The sequence below is a fragment of the Hylobates moloch genome, unplaced genomic scaffold (assembly GCF_009828535.3).
Source record: "Hylobates moloch isolate HMO894 unplaced genomic scaffold, HMol_V3 SCAFFOLD_5, whole genome shotgun sequence".
Lineage (NCBI taxonomy): Eukaryota > Metazoa > Chordata > Mammalia > Primates > Hylobatidae > Hylobates > Hylobates moloch.
Genome location: NW_026652280.1, coordinates 17,775,187 through 17,791,033, shown reverse-complemented (window position 1 = coordinate 17,791,033; position 15,847 = coordinate 17,775,187). Strand labels below are relative to the sequence as shown.

Here is a 15,847-nt window from a genome sequence, read left to right as displayed (position 1 = left end):
AGCTGCTGAACAGCTACAAAGCACACAGTGGTGAGTAAGCAGATATTTATTGTGTACTCACCTTGTGTACTATTCAAGGCACTGGGGTTGCCATGGCAAACAAGAGTCCTACCCTCAAGGAGCCTGGATGTACAACCAGAAGGAAAGAACCATATAAAGAGAACCATGGGAAAGAGAGAAGGGTAGACAGAGCACTGGAAGGAGACTCTTCTTCAACTGAGCATGTATGTCCAATTGATCATATACAGGGATTAAACAGAACCTTTAAACAGAACTATCATTGCCTGTCACGGCCAGAAAGGACATTTGGAATTTAAGGAGCCTGCAAGCTGGCCCACTGTTCTTTCCACTCCAGAGATACTGGAGAGAGAAGAAAACTCAAGGGAAGGACAGTGGCATTACCTGTATTTGATTAAACATCACAACTGACCCTGTCAGCATCATACAGGCAGACTCCAACCACAAACCTCAAGAGATGCAAGATATTAAGATGGTAACTTAAGGTCTGGAGGCAGCTGCAGACCAGGGAAGCATGCAGTCATCACTGGAGGTGAAGGGAGGGTTTGAGGGCTGAGAGTTGTGCCTTAGGGGCTGCAAGGGCCTCCAAGTAGCCAGGCTCCCTTGGAGAGCAAAGGCCTCTCTCTGCTACAGCCCTCCAGTGTCCCTACTCTTCATGTCCAAGATATACAGGACCCCCAAAGGCTCAAAGTTCCCATGTACAAATTTACATTTTAATAAAATGAACTGCACATGTTCCCTACTCCTAATTTTTTTTTACAAACCACAAATTCCAGAACAAATTGAAACCTTAAGTCAATTTGTTGGCTTTTTAAAATACTTTCCCATTATATTTTATCTACGTTAGGGACCCATAACCTTTTCCTGGAAAGGGGCAGGTTATCCAGCTTCTAGGCTTTGCAGATCCTACAGTCTCTTTCACAGACACTCAACTCTGCCATCAAAGTGTGAAAGCAGTCATAGACAGTATCTCAATGAATGAGCAAGGCTATGTTCTGTGGGGACCCACTGGAAACCCCAGAGTTGGTATAAAGACTATTTTCAGCTGGAGGCATTTGAGACTCAATAGATGCAGAAAGAAGTCTTATGGGGCATCCCTTATCTGACCAAAAGCAGAAACTTCTGAGAAATGAGAACTGCCATAAATTCCCTCTGTAGGGCAGGTCTATTTCCAGGAGGGAAACAAAGAGAAACCCACCATAAATCCCCTCTCCAGGGTAGTTTCATGGCCACAAAGAAGACAGAAAGACCACACACACATGCAAACACACATCTTACCACAAACATTCTTATCTCCCGTTTGAACTCCTAAAAACCCACTTGTCTTTCCTAAAGATACCTATTTGTTCTCCCCATAGAGGCCTTTCTCAACCCCCTCCCTTTCCCCTACTAAGTTAGGTATGTAATCCTTACATTCATCTGGGCACATGTTGTATGCATATATGAACTTTTCTCCTCTTTACATGTTTTTGGTTACTTTCATTTGCATGTCCGTGATACTGAACCTAAGACAAGAACTTTTCCTCCCGAATAGTTCTAATAAAACTGCATTTAGAAAAACAGGCTATTGTTTGTTGACCTCAGATCTACATCATTTTCCATTAGCCCTTCCCTGATTCTCTTAAATTTAGTATATTACTCTGGAGACACCTACCTCGAAATCAGCTTGTTGCTCCAACAGTGGTTACCTTACCTGAGTTTTCTGTCAAGCTCTAGAATGCAAACTGTTTTCAAAATTATTGTGCATTCTATTTTGGAGATAATAAGGCTTACAGATGCATCTTTGTTTTTAAATAACTGTTTCCAGACAACCAGAAAGAGCTGAGCAAAGAACATAAACAATGGCCATCATTTACCATTATTGAGAACGTACAGGAAGGGGTCAAAGCTTTCTTCATTCTTTGAAATATGGATCTATTATTTCAACAATATGGGCAATGACACCAAAAGTCATAATGATAGCTCCAGATTAAAGGTAATTCCTTATTTGATGAAACTTCACAAAGACATGATGATAAATTCCTCCTTATAGTCTGAACTTTGGCCATAATTCCCACGTTCCTTTGCATAGCTATAGCAGGCCACAAAGTAGTTGAATAAATTTCGATTTGGCCAGGTTAATCTCAGTCTACACAGCAGTATCGTATGGTGGTTCACCTTGACCATCAAGAAGGGACATTGAATAAATTGCCCAAACACATTCAGTATTCCTTCAAAATACTAAAGAACATGTATGATTTATGATGAGTAGAACTTCATTAATTTGAGGTACCCTAAGGCTGGAAGGAGGTGCATGGAGGGAAAATCTTGGCTCAATGAAAAAACAAAAAACAACAACAAAAACCTACCTAATTGTTAAGACTCATTTACTTTCACACATTAAAAAATATATATTTCTTTAAATTTCCTCAAATTACCCAGAGAACATTCTATATTAACACTTGGAAAGAATGGTAAAGTAAAAGGCCAGTGGGTTTTATAGATATCTCTTTAAATAAGTCTATTCGAAAGCCATTCACAACATTATTTTCTTTGAGCACAGAGTGTTTATTGCTGCAATTTCTCTACCTACCCTCAATATTGATGATTCATTGCATGAGTTAAGCCTTACACTGAAGTTGCAAAGAATTCCTAAAGGCATTGGTACTAAAATTAAGCACTCCAGGGAGTCAGCTGTCAGTCTGCTCATTACTTCTGCTTTTTCTTACTTCCAGCTGCAGTAACTCAATGAGGGCTGATTTTCCATTTAGGCAAGGTAAGAAGGAAAGAAAAAAGTACAAACCTGGAAACTAGATATGGAACAGCGGTGCAACCCAACACCATCCGTCATTAATCCACCTTTTCTAACCTAACAAAAAAATCCAGAAGATTCCTCCTCTTGCTTTCTGAAATTTATTTTGTAGTCAACTTTAAGGCAAAGTGTATCAGCAATAAAATGCACATATTTTCAGTGTAAAGTTCAACCAGTTTTGACAAATGTACTCAGCTGTGTAACCGCTCTGCCAATCAAGATATTTCCGCCACCCCAAACGTCCCCTTGTGCCTCATGCATTTCATCCATCTGCCCCTATATCTGCCACTGATAGCCACTGCTCTGCTTTCCAGAGAATTTGAATTTGTGTTTTTTCTTCCTTCCTTTCTTTTTTAAGAGACAGAGTCTTGCTATGTTGCCCAAGCTAATACAGTGATTATTCACAAGCACGATCATAGCTCATTGCATCCTTGAACTCCTGGCCTCAAGCAATCTTCCTGCTGTAGCCTCCCGAGTAGCTGGGATTACAGATGCACACCACCATGCCCAGCTACTTTTCCAAAAAACATTTTTTTGTAGAGATGGGATCTTGCCATGTTGCCCAGGCTGGAGTGCAGTGACACAATCATAGCTCACTGCAGCCACCAACACATGGCCTCAAGTGACTCTTCCACCCCAGCCTCTGGAGTAGCTGGGACTACTGGTGTACACCATTGCACTCGCAAATTTGTGTATTTAAAACCCAGTCCATAGGTATTGGTTTAGAAAAAAAAGTGGTAATATTCTCAGTACACTTTAGTGTGTTTTTAGAAACAAAGTTTTCATCCAACTTCATATTTGTATTTCCCAGAGAAAGCCATAGAGTAACAAATACTACTATTAACGTAGGCACATTCAAATACATATTGAGTATAAGGCACTACTCTAGGTTTGGGGAATCTGAAGAGAAAAAGATAGGGCCCTCTCCTGCTAAGGCCGGTGGGGAATACAGGCAGCCATGCTCGACATGAAGAAACCGCAGTCGTGTGATTGATACTTCATGCGGGAATATCAGATTGAACTGGAAGAAGGAGCACCTATGTCTGTCTGGGGCAGCCAGGAAGGATTTTTCAAGAAAAAGTACCATTTCAATGTCAAGGGTGAGGACTCAGCAGACACAAAGGCACAGAGACCAAGACGAGGGGAGGCAGTGCCCAGGGTGGTTACGGGTAGGGACCAGAGCCTGGGACCTCCAGTAAGTCAAATCCCCCCGCAATAGAGTTGTTAAGATTAACATGCATTCATACATGTTGAGCATGTAGGGCGGCACACGGCAGGTGGTTTAGCTCTTCTCCTAGCGAATATCACTGTAAGGGGAGGCGGGAAGGAGACGCAGGGCACAGCCTGGAGGACTGGCCTGCCCAGCGGTGTGCGGTGTGACAGTTCTCAGGATGACTAATCAGCCCGGCCAGAGGAGGCACAGATCCAGAGACAGATGGGGGTTAAGGTCCACTCTGCAGGCCCCAGTGCTCTAAAGCAGGGGTGGTCCCAAGGACCAGAGCGGCTGTCCCTGCAGCCGGGATGGGCCAGGTCACTAGGGGGCAGCAGAAGCAGAGAGCAAAACAAGGCCCAGGGAGAGAGGAGAGAGAGAGAGAGAGATCGAGGGAGGGAGAGAGAGAGAGAGAGATATTGGGGGGAGAGAGAGAGAGACTGGGGGAAGGAGAGAGAGATAAGGACAGAGAGACAGAGAGAGAGAGAGAGACATCGTAGGGCGGTTGAAGGGGAGTGAAGAGGGGAGGACCAGGAGGTGAGGGGAGAAGGAGCAGGATGCCGTCCAAACCTTTCCCCTCCTCTTCCAATCCAAAGCAACGGGTGCTGAGAAAGGCCAGGCCTCCAGGAGTAGCTGGAAGCGGAAGTTCTTACGTTGTGAGAAGAAGTGAGAACCCGAGGAATGGAAGAGAAAGGCCGGTCCCCTCCTATACTGTAATCTGGGTTTTGTCCTGTAGGCTGTGGGGCTTGTGAAGACTTCAGGGGGGCAAGTGTAACCATTATAACGGCGTTATTATTGCTATTAATATTCTTACTATTTTAGCCATTTAAAAGTGTACAATTCGGTAGCTTTAAGTCACCATCATGTGTAGCCATCGTCCCCATCTATTTCCAGAGTGCTTCTTTTTTTTTGAGACAGAATCTCACTCTGTCGCCCAGGCTGGAGTGCAGTGGTGCAATTTTGGCTCACTACAACCTTCACTTCCCGGGTTCCAGCGATTCTGCTGTCTTAGACTCCCAGGTAGCTGGGACTACAGGCACACGCCACTGTAGTCTGGCTAATTTTTTGTATATTTAGTAGAGATGGGAGTGCCTCGCTATTTGGCCAGGCTGGTCTTGAACTCCCGACCTCAAGTGATCCACCCACCTCATCCTCCCAAAGTGCTGGGATTACAGGTGTGAGCCAAGTGCCCGGCCCTTTCCAGAGCTTTTTTGTCATCCCAAACAGAACTCCATCCTCATTCAACAGCCGCTCCCCATGTCTCCTGCTCCCAGCCCCTGCTAACCTGTCACTTTTCTGGCACTATGAATTTGCCTGTTCCAGGTACCTCTTAAGAGTGGGATTGTACACTATTTGTCCTTCAACCATTGTCCTAATATTTGTCTGGCTGATTTCACTAAGCATGTCTTCAAGGTCCACCCACATTGTAACGTGTAACAGAATTTCCTTTTTATGGCTGAGTAATATTCAATTGTGTATTATTTTTTCTTTTTAAGCCACTCTGGCAGTAGAGTGAGACATGAATTGGCAGAGGCTGAACTAAAGGAAAGAGGGGCAAGGCCGGAATGAAGGTAGGGATGAAGGAGGAGGAAGAAGGCTTGGAGACTGGCTGGAAGTACAGACAGCTGAGAGTGAAGGAGGAGTATAGAAAAGATCCCTGATTTCTCAGTGAGGCAACTGGATGGAGGAAGCATTTTTGAGGGGCACAGCTGTGACAAAGGTCAGTGAAGAGAGTGGCATCTGAAGGTTACAGAGATAACCAATACTCTCCTGAATCTTGAGATTTTGTACCTAGCAAAGTCCTGACTTGTATGTGTAATTTAGACAACTATTGGAAAACTAGCTTTACCCTATAATTTTATTTATATGAAGTTATATTTCACCAAGTGTGTTATTAGACAATAAAGAAATAGGTATTTCCATTAACAGGCCTTCTAGAAAGAAACAAAGGATGTGGAAGAGACGATGAATCACGAATATTTATGTTTATAGAGATTACACCTTAACAGCACTCAAATTCTTCTCATCTCTGAAAAGCTGCAGCTAAGTACTTAGAAGCGGTTCTGTGCACCAGGCTGGAGCTGGTCCCTAGGTCCTCAGATCACCACTGTCTCTAGTCCACAGCCACTTCTCGTCTTGTAAATCCCTCCCACTCTAAACCCTGGGCTGTGATTACAGCACCAGCTTGAGGAAATGCTCGGATTCATCATCTTTCCCTTTGCTGCTTATTTAGCTTGAGCTCCTTCCTCCTCTCTAAGTGGACATATTTTTTAATTACCCAAATTCTACCTATGAATTAAAAAAACAGCCTGATTTGACAGACTAATGAAAGCTTGCCCAGCACAGTAGATGGCACACACTGGGCATTAATTTATTCAATAACGCCAGGATGAAAATGCATCCTGCTCTTACTGTCTCCCTCATTATCTCCATAACAAGAATATTCAACTTTCTAAGCAGCCAGGAACTGAAATGTGAGGTTATGGATTATTCACACTTTTATATCCAAGACTACACACAAAGTATTTAAGATGTAAGATTTAAAAAATAAGCAATTTAGAACACAATGCTCACTTCCTACTGTCACTAACTACCCTCAAAGCAGAACAAACAAACAAACAAAAACCACTGTAAATACAATTTCTATGTCGGGTAGAAAGCAATAATTCATTTAATTAAAAATTTTACATGTTAATGACTTCTATTTTAAAAAGTGTCCTGTCAGATGGTAAAAACTTAAAGTACTGTCACCAATAAGAAACAATTTACTTCCAGAACATTTTAAAAAATTATGTAACCTATTTAAAATGTAAATAATATTATAAATATAGTATTATGTGTGGAGGGGTGTGGGTGTGTGTAGGGGTGTGTGTCTTGATCTGTAATCATACTCACACATATAGACCAAATAAAATCCAATTCATTTTCTTGAAACCAAGAGACACAGTTCCTAAGCCTTGAACTGGTTTTGTTAGAGTCGTTGCAATTGTCCTTCATAACATCAAATGTATTCAATTTTAGGGGAAGTAAAATATTCAAGTCACATTTGTAAACGGTTGAGAGCCACTAAACATCTGAATTAATCGATAATGATCAACACTTAATAGTAATTTCCACCAATGCAAAAGGATATATTTTTGATTGGGGTGAATTCATTCTAAAGCATTTCAGATGTGCACAAGCAGGAAAGTCTGTACTGCTGTTATTCATAGTATATGGATTTTTGTTTTTAAGTGCACATGTATATATGTACTACTTAACTAAAACTACTTTAAAAATAAAAATGTCTATTTTTACAATATAAAATATTTATTTGTCCTAAGCTAGTCATTTTAGTTAAAGTAATTAAGTTTCATATGGTAAAAACTGCTATCCTAATTCAGTAAGACAAAAATATTTCCCAAATAGCTATGCATACCCTGTAGAATTAAGCCTGTTTAATCCACAAATAACTTCTTGAGTTTCAGCTTTCATTTCCTTTGTGAAAAAAAATCTCAATAACTTATCTTTCTCAGCATAGTCATGAAAAGTATCTAAAATCAATAAGTTAATATTTTTTAATTACCCAAATTCTACCTATGAATTAAAAACACAGCCTGATTTAACAGGCATGCGTTTTATAAGCAGAAAATCATTACAAGAGTCTTCTGGACCAGCAAATAAAATGGACAGGATTTTAAAAGCCACCCTGTGTTTAGAGCCCACCGTATTATTAGGTCTTGCCAGATACAAAGAACATGGTTTCAATCACCAAATAGTAATTAGATGACAACACATCTTGCCAGTCGGCATATCATGACCTTCACTCCACACAGGGATATTGCTATAGCTTTTGTCAGTCTGTTCCCATTTTATAAGTACCTATAACATGGAAAATCTGTATCTGCTTAATTCAAGGTATTTGTTAAAGCAGAAGAAACAGTAAGGCATGTATTAATTCAGTCACTGTGCCAGTTAAGGGATGGTAGCGTGCTTTCTTCCGTTCCTCAACCTGTACCTCTACTAAAATTCACTGACTTCTACCAACAGAAAATTATTATTTCCTTGCTTTATGCATATTCTGACACCTTTCCTGGAGATGTAGCAATACTAGGAGTAAAACAACAAATACAGATTTAAATGAAGATAGATTTCTCACAAACCATTAGCTGATGTAGGTCGCAAGAATCAGATTAAATTGGTTTATTGAGACAGCCAGTCTATTTCAGAAAATAATTCTCTAACTAATACTCTCAAGTTATTGAGTAACTTAAAATAAAACAAGGTCAAATTTAACCTACATTCGAAAGAAGGTGGAGGTAGCAAAGCCTCAAAGAATCCAAATTTAAGGTGATTCACAATGCCCCACTGCTACAGCTGCAAATACAATTCCAGCTTCCACCAGGAACTCCTGTCCTTCAAATGATCGTTGTAATTGTTGAAACTCCTCTGCGTTTCCCTCTAATGGAATATCAATGAAACCACAGAACCGCAGACACACACAAACACGATTTCCTGAGGAAGTGATTCTAGGGCTAACATAACTGAACACGAGGGCCGTCTGTTAGTCTCGTCAGTTTGTTTTTCTTTAGCTGATGGGAAACATTACAAGAGCTCTCAGGGCCAAAGGGACTATGCATTTTAAAAATGTCATCCATCCCTGAAGCTGGATTATAATAAGCAGATAAAGAGACAAAAGCATTGTGACAACAATTTGAAGAGATTTTTCTTTCTGTCCATAGATCTAGAATGGGGTGATACATCACCTCAGGTGACCTCTCTCAATTATAGCTACTTTCATAATCTGGTTGCCATTTGGGCTTTTAAAAAAAAATTTTTTATCCACAAGATAAAATATCAGATATGCTAAGAATACCAACTCCTTTAATTATGTGTGGTTAGCAAAAATCTAATGCAAAACTGCTCTTTTCCACAAATCAGCAAGTCGTCATTCACTCAATCAACCATCCAATGCTTTATTAAGCACCTACTATGTACCAGACACTGGAGCAAAAGATGTGACCCCTGGTTAGTTGTCCAATCTTATTTTTGTTATGTCCTGGCTTGAATCCCACACTCCAGCCACTCTGAGTCACTTGCACATCTCTAAAAGCAACGTGCCTTTCTCATCTCTAAGCCGTTCTTTCTCTTAGCTTGGGATGCTGTCCTTTTGGTCTGGAACCAAAAAAGAGAAGGACAGCATCCTGAGCTAAGAGAAAGAATGGCTTACAGATGAGGCACACTGCTTTCAGCCCAAATGTCTATCACCTCCTCCAAGAAGCTTTCCTGTTCCCCTCCAGCTGGCTTAGACACCACTTCTATGTTCTCCCTAGGGACCCTTTCTAGAATGATCATATTCTGTGTCCTTGTGTCTCCCACACTGAAAAGTGAGTTCCTTAAAGGGCAGGCACCTACACACACACCCAGCATCTAGCCAACTGATGGACTCCATTGACTTTTATTTACCTTCATCTCCCTCGGCTACAAAGAGACCCCAAGGACAGGGATCTGGTCTGTCTTGTATTCCTTCTGCAGTACCTAGGCAATGACTGGCACTCAGTAAGTGCTCAATAAATGCTTGTAGAAGGGGTGAAAACTAACTGAAATTAGGCCATTTAAAAACAAAATTAAGCATATCTGGCTACCAGTATTTGCAGGCAATGCAGAAATCATGAGTATAGTAAGATTCATACATCATCAGTATGCTTTTATTATATCTCCTCGCAGAATGGTAAGTTAGTTAAAAGAAAGAGTTACTAGGTAGGTAACTAAACTTAGATGTTAAACTAGTACTTCTACAAAATAATCTGAATCCATGCTTCATAATGTCCACTGAAAACCTGATAAATCAGCGTCTGGGGGTAGGGTCCCACTGCAAAGATCTGCAAAAAGGCAAGGTTCCCTGGGTGATTCCAATGTCAATTGAGGGTTGAGAGTCACTGATAATTTCTCACTCTAACTAAAAAGGGCTCTAACAATTTGCCCCAAAATAGGCACTCTCAAACACTGCTAAATGGGAGAACAAAATGGTAGCAGGGAAATGTGGCATTATCTGATAAAGCTACATATGATTTAACTTTTGACCCAGCAAAAGTATTTGTAAGTATTCATTCTGAAAATACAGCTCCATAGTACAAAATAGCATATTTACACGGTAATTCATTTCACCATTATTTGCAATAGGAAAAAAATCTAAATTCCTATCCATAGGAATCTGACTAAACTATGTCTCTCCACCTGATGGAGTAGTATGTGTTTGTAAAACAAGAATGAGAAAGAAGTTTATGAATGGCTTTGGAATAGGAGCCAGGTTATATTGTTACATGAAAGAGTTCACCTTAGTTCAAGGTGAAAGAGTGAGAATCTATATTTGTTTATTTTTACAAAAATAAACACAGAAAGGACAAATCAATTAAGGGAAAGGGCCATGACTAAGGAAGCAGGTGGGAACAGAGAGGAAAGGCATGGGAGACCTCTCTCAATATGCCTTTTTTGAATTTTTGACTTTTGATCCATGTAAATATATTACATATCAAAAATAATAAATTTAAAAGGATAAACAAAATCAAACCCTAAAATTAAATACAAACAGAAACAAGTAAACTGGATTCAATGCAACAATAGAACCACATTCAAATCCCTTTTGAATACAAGCACTCCATATGCCTTTAGTGGGGTACATTCTTTAATAATAATAACTGTAAAGCAGTCTTAAACTTTACCTAGTTGGTTAGTTGTTGGTATTGGTATTGATACTAGTATAGTAGTAATTCTGAAACTATTTTGTATAGACCATATGCTAAAACAAATAAGCAACTAGATTGATATTGTCAGAAAACAAGCCCAAGCCTTTCTCACTGTGGAAAGAGAGACAAAAATTTTAGAATGGGAGAAGGTGAGAAGGAACATAGTTGTATTGAATTTAAATTGGAACCATCAGATTACACCCATGATTTAAAATAATACATAAATTTCTAAGCCTTGTCAACTGAAAGGCCTAGAAACAGTGACAGTCTAGTAACAATGAGCACACTTAGTTCCTAGATCTTGGTGTCTAAATAGCATTTCTCACTAAAAAGAAGCTGACATCTTTGGAGAAATGGTTGATTCCAGGTCTGGGGCAGGGAAAATACAAAGTGAGCCTGGAATGTCCTTTTGTGTCATCAAGTGGGGACATGGGGACATGTCAAAAGGCCCCAGGAGCCAGCTCACAGTGGAGTGGCCAAATTTGGAAACATTTGAATATTTTAAAAAAAAGTGCTATAGACTGAATGTCTGTGTCCCCCCAAAATTCATATGTTGAAACCCTAATCCCCAATGTGATGACATTTGGAGTTTGGGCCTTCGGGAGGTAATTAGGTTTAGATGAGGTCATGAGGGTAAGGCCCTAAGATGGGATTAGTGCCCTTATAAGAAGAAGAAAAGATCAGCGCCCTCTCTTTCTCCTGCCAAGAGAGGATACAGCAAGAAAGTGGCTCTCTGCAAACCAGAAAGAAGGTTCCCACCCGAATCTGACCATGGTCAGCATCTTAATCTTAGACTTCCCAGCTTGCAGAACTATGAGAAATAAATGCTTGTTCAACCCACCCAGTCAATGTTGTTTTGTTATGGCAGCCCAAGCTAGCTAAGACAGATGGTAATGTTTTATAAGACATTGAATTTAAAAAAAAAAAAAATCCTTGACTCCATAGTAACACTCAAAGGGGGAAACATACAGAAAAAGAAGGGGAAAGAAAGGCAGGAATAGAGGGGGGATTACGATTGACTAAACTTTTTGAAAGCCACCATTTTACCATCTCCAATGTAATGACCAATTTAGGCATAAATCATCAATAGATGCTAAAATCATTGGATTAAAGGCTTTGAAAGACAGGATATTTACATGTCTCAAAATATCAGCTCACAGATTGCTTACTAAATGATAAAGAGAGTTATCTTTACAGATATCACCTTAACCAAAGATCAACTTTAGCACCCTCAATAATGGAAGAGCTGACATCACGCTTCCCAAGGTGATGCAATGGGAAGAAGGCAACATCCCTTATGAAGTATCATGCCTAAATGTTCGTCTTGCATCCAGTCATGACAGGGATGATGAGACATGTAGGACTAGTACTGGCTCCTCAAAACTGTCAATGTCATGGAAAGGAAAACAAAAAGCAAAGAGATTGTTCTAGATTTTAGGAGACTAAGGAGATGAGGAAACCAAATTTAATTCATGAACCACAATGAGATCCAGGATTGAGTGGGGAAAATGCCCACAGTGATACAAGGCATTTTAAAATATGAACTGCATATTAGATGATATTGAATTAATGTGAATTTCTTAGGTGTGATAATGGTGCGATTATGTAAGAGAATGTCCTTATTATCAGGAGATATTTATTGGAAGTATTCCAGGGTAAAAGGTCATGATGTCTGCCAATGAAATGAAATGTTAAGACTGCTGACTTTGTACCAGTCTCTCCACATTTCTGCGTATTTTACATTTTTCAAAGTATTTTTTTAATTACTATGGACTTATCTGCATCCCCATATAACAAAATTCCTCATACAGATCTCCGTTCCACTTGCTCAGTTGTTCCTTTTATTTCTAAGATTCTTGATAGGAGAAAGCCTCAAAAAAGGGAAAGCAAGCCTCTTGTGCTTCTAGAAAAGCTGCCAATAGCCCTTTAAACAACTTGTGTGAGGATCCACAAAAATAACGCTTCCTAACTTAGTGCTGTTCTTGACATAATTTTTATTTTGCACAGACAAAGTGTCTAGCAGAGTTCCTGGCTCACGGCACCCAAATGCACTCTTTCCTTCAGACTTTGCAGGGTTGGCCCACAAGGTCCTGGGGATCTGGATCCAACAAAACCCAGGCCTCATCTCCTGCCCTCCTGTCTTCACCAAGGATCCACACACTCTTCAACTTCTGATTTCTCACCAGTCTTTGAGGAAACACACATATGGTTCCTCTGACTTGAAGGCTTCTCGCCCCCACATACAAAGGTAGAGGTTCTTTCCCTCCCAAACCCTCAGCCCTTTATCAGTCCCTATTAAACAATTCCCAAGCTGCATTATAATTACTTGTTCATTCACCATTCTCACCCACATCAGACTTTGTTTCCTCTACAGCAAGAAACACATGTTCATTATCTTTGCAAACCGCAGCATCCAAAGCACATATTAGCCATTCATATCCTTCGGTGCATTGAATTAATATGAAACACGAACAATCCTAATTCAATTTCAGACTCCTCTTTTGGCTTTTCATTTGGTTTGGCATGTTCAAGGGACCAAAGTAGCAATCACAAAAGACTCCAGAGATCAGCCCTGTAACCAGAGACGGAGGAGTCATACTTACATCCTCCCATTTTGGATCTGCACTTCCAGCCAGCCAAATTTTCATTAACATTAGCAGAAACGAATCTCAAAGAACAAAGATTCAATGAAATGGTCCTCAGTGTGAGCTTAAACCAACCTCCTTTTCTAGAATGAACAGTCATCATTCCTCTGAAGTCCCTGGCAATCCTCCAACTTGGTCCCAAAGCATCTATAGATAGCCACAGATGGTCCCCAGACAGCACTAACATTCACAGCCAGGAAGAGAAGGAAAAGCTGCGTTTATCAGGATGGCACTAGAGGGCCGACAAAGATTGATGCACCTCCCTCCGCTGTTCAAAGTGCGACTGCAGGCCCAGCTTTCACCTCCACGTTCAGATCTGTCAAAGTCTTCATCCAGCCTTTTCTCATGACTTGACTCCTTGACGCTCTCCTTTTGTCAGCTGATGCTTCTTGACCCTAAACTGGCTACAGCATATCCCACCTGCCCTCTCATCCTCCTTGTCCCTGGAGAACCTGCTTCTCTGCTGACAATATTAGAAACTGCCCATTCACTCTCACCTTCCTTACACTTCTCCAAACCAAGCTGAACTTGGCCATCATCTTCTACAAGTTCAATAAAGACAATGTTCATCAGATCCCATTTTGTGGCCAAAAAAAAAAAAAAAGTACTAATAACTTTCCCTCCTTGAATGATTTGATAGTAAGCTGCAGGCCTGAGGTCCCGTTATCCCCATATGCTCCAAGTATTTTCTACATAACTGCAGTACAGTCATTAAAATCAGGAAATCTACTTTGGTACACTACCACAGATCTCATCCACATTTCACCCAGTGTTCCTCTAATAATGCAGAGGAATACAGCCTAAGAAAACAGGTTGCATTTACTTGTCATAACCCTTTAGTCTTCCTCAATCTGCAAAAGTTCCTAGTCTTTCCTTGACTTTTGTAACGTTGACAGTTTTAAAGATTTCCAGAAGTTATTAATATTTCATAGAACATCCCTCAGTTTGGGTTTGTGTGATGTTTTCTCATGAATGGATTCAGGTTTACCTTGGTTTTTACTTTTATTTTGGAGAGGAGGAGCTATTACTGAAGCAATGCTATAATGTTCCCACTCCATCCTAGCAGGTGGTTGTGTTATAGTAACTTTGATCACCTGTCTCTCCTTGGATTCTCCTTCTCTTTTTACATTTAAGAAGTATTTTGTGGGCTGGGCACGGTGGCTCACGCCTGTAATCCCAGCACTCTGGGAGGCCGAGGCGGGCGGATCACGAGGTCAGGAGACTGAGATCATCCTAGCTAACATGGTGAAACCCCGTCTCTACTAAAAATACAAAAAAATTAGCCGGGCGTGGTGGCGGGTGCCTGTAGTCCCAGCTACTCAGGAGGCTGAGGCAGGAGAAAGGCGTGAACCTGGGAGGCAGAGCTTGCAGTGAGCCGAGATCACGCCACTGCACTCCAGCCTGGGCAGCAGAGCGAGACTCTGTCTCAAAAAAAAAAAAAGTATTTTGTGGAACAATACCCTATGTAAATATCCTATTCTTTATCAAACTTTTGCCCACTAATGTATCATTCTTAAAAATGTCTCGCCTAATGGGCCAGGACTTCATGTCTAAAACACCAAAAGCCATGGCAACAAAAGCCAAAATAGACAAATGGGATCTAATTAAACTAAAGAGCTTCTGCACAGCAAGAGAAACTACCATCAGAGTGAACAGGCAGCCTACAGAATGGGAGAAAATTTGTGCAATCTACCCATCTGACAAAGGGCTAATACCCAGAATCTACAAAGAACTTAAACAAACTTACAAGAAAAAATTAAACAAACCCATCAAAAAGTGGGCAAAGGAGATGAACAGACACTTCTCAAAAGAAGACATTTATGCAGCCAACAGACACATGAAAAAATGCTCATCATCACTGGCCATCAGAGAAATGCAAATCAAAACCACAGTGAGATACCATCTCACATCAGTTAGAATGGTGATCATTAAAAAGTCAGGAAACAACAGGTGCTGGAGAGGATGTGGAGAAATAGGAACACTTTTACACTATTGGTGGGAGTGTAAACTAGTTCAACCATTGTGGAAGACAGTGTGGTGATTCCTCAAGGATCTAGAACTAGAAATACCATTTGACCCAGCAATCCCATTACTGGGTATATACCCAAGGATTATAAATCATGCTGCTATAAAGACACATGCACACGTATGTTTATTGCAGCACTATTCACAATAGCAAAGACTTGGAACCAACCCAAATGTCCATCAATGATAGACCGGATTAAGAAAATGTGGCACATATACACCATGGAATACTATGCAGCCATAAAAAAGGATGAGTTCATGTCCTTTGTAGGGACGTGGATGAAGCTGGAAACCATTCTGAGCAAACTATTGCGAGGATAGAAAACCAAACACTGCATGTTCTCACTCATAGGTGGGAATAGAACAATGAGAACACTTGGACACAGGGTGGGGAACACCACACACCGGGGCCTGTCGAGGGGTGGGGGGGGGG

At 40.7% G+C, this 15,847-nt stretch overlaps 1 protein-coding gene and 1 long non-coding RNA gene across 4 annotated transcripts in view; one reads left to right on the top strand and one right to left on the bottom strand.

Annotated features, from left to right (window-relative positions):
• The window catches only part of RNF152 (ring finger protein 152), a 90,411-nt gene that overhangs the window by 14,859 nt on the left and 59,705 nt on the right, over window positions 1-15,847 (bottom strand). The gene's annotated exons all lie outside the window — the stretch shown is intronic.
• Window positions 127-5,724, top strand: LOC131383434 (uncharacterized). The gene is made up of 3 exons (XR_009213447.1): window positions 127-224; window positions 2,733-2,773; window positions 5,516-5,724. It is a non-coding gene; the product is annotated as an uncharacterized LOC131383434 (long non-coding RNA).